This window comes from Triticum dicoccoides, unplaced genomic scaffold (genome assembly GCF_002162155.2).
Source record: "Triticum dicoccoides isolate Atlit2015 ecotype Zavitan unplaced genomic scaffold, WEW_v2.0 scaffold111370, whole genome shotgun sequence".
NCBI classification, from domain to species: domain Eukaryota; kingdom Viridiplantae; phylum Streptophyta; class Magnoliopsida; order Poales; family Poaceae; genus Triticum; species Triticum dicoccoides.
This window is the reverse complement of record NW_021177023.1, coordinates 1-1192: the sequence shown is the minus strand read 5'-3', so window position 1 is coordinate 1192 and position 1192 is coordinate 1. Positions and strand designations below refer to the sequence as shown.

General features: G+C 51.8%; 2 non-coding genes across 2 annotated transcripts; both read left to right on the top strand.

Annotated features, from left to right (window-relative positions):
* The first annotated feature begins 296 nt into the window (after positions 1 to 296).
* Positions 297 to 415, top strand: LOC119342967. The gene has a single exon (XR_005165827.1). It is a non-coding gene; the product is annotated as a 5S ribosomal RNA (ribosomal RNA).
* A 297-nt stretch (positions 416 to 712) lies between these two features.
* On the top strand, positions 713 to 831 carry LOC119342966. The gene has a single exon (XR_005165826.1). It is a non-coding gene; the product is annotated as a 5S ribosomal RNA (ribosomal RNA).
* The last annotated feature ends 361 nt before the right edge of the window (positions 832 to 1192 follow it).

The window sequence follows — 1192 nt, the reverse complement described above, 5'->3', positions numbered from 1 at the left end:
TTTTTAATTTTTTTCGCGCCGCTTGCAAAACAAAACGCACGTGTAAGTAATATATTTACCGTGTTTTATTATTTTGCACGAGTGCGGTAAGTCATAGCTGGGTGCTCATGATTCACGGGTCCAGCGTCGGCGTTGTGGCGCGGCAAGCGTGCACTGGTGCGGTTGAGAGGGAGGGGTGGAAACCGCGTTAAACTCGTCTCCGTAGTTGAGAGGGAGCGGCCAAAGCAATGTACAATCGTCTTTGTAGTGGAGCTGGGAGGGGCAAGGATAAGGGACGAAGACCGGGGTAACATGTCGGATGCGATCATACCAGCACTAAAGCACCGGATCCCATCAGAACTCCGAGGTTAAGCGTGCTTGGGCGAGAGTAGTACTAGGATGGGTGACCTCCTGGGAAGTCCTCGTGTTGCATTCCCTTTTTAATTTTTTTCGCGCCGCATGCAAAACAAAACGCACGTGTAAGTAATATATTTACCGTGTTTTATTATTTTGCACGAGTGCGGTAAGTCATAGCTGGGTGCTCACGATTCACGGCTCCAGCGTCGGCGTTGTGGCGCGGCAAGCGTGCACTGGTGCGGTTGAGAGGGAGGGGTGGAAACCGCGTTAAACTCGTCTCCGTAGTTGAGAGGGAGCGGCCAAAGCAATGTACAAAGATCTTTGTAGTGGAGCTGGGAGGGGCAAGGGTAAGGGACGAAGACCGGGGTAACATGTTGGATGCGATCATACCAGCACTAAAGCACCGGATCCCATCAGAACTCCGAAGTTAAGCGTGCTTGGGCGAGAGTAGTACTAGGATGGGTGACCTCCTGGGAAGTCCTCGTGTTGCATTCCCTTTTTAATTTTTTTCGCGCCGCTTGCAAAACAAAACGCACGTGTAAGTAATATATTTACCGTGTTTTATTATTTTGCACGAGTGCGGTAAGTCATAGCTGGGTGCTCACGATTCACGGGTCCAGCGTCGGCGTTGTGGCGCGGCAAGCGTGCACTGGTGCGGTTGAGAGGGAGGGGTGGAAACCGCGTTAAACTCGTCTCCGTAGTTGAGAGGGAGCGGCCAAAGCAATGTACAATCGTCTTTGTAGTGGAGCTGGGAGAGGCAAGGATAAGGGACGAAGACCGGGGTAACATGTCGGATGCGATCATACCAGCACTAAAGCACCGGATCCCATCAGAACTCCGAAGTTAAGCGTGCTTG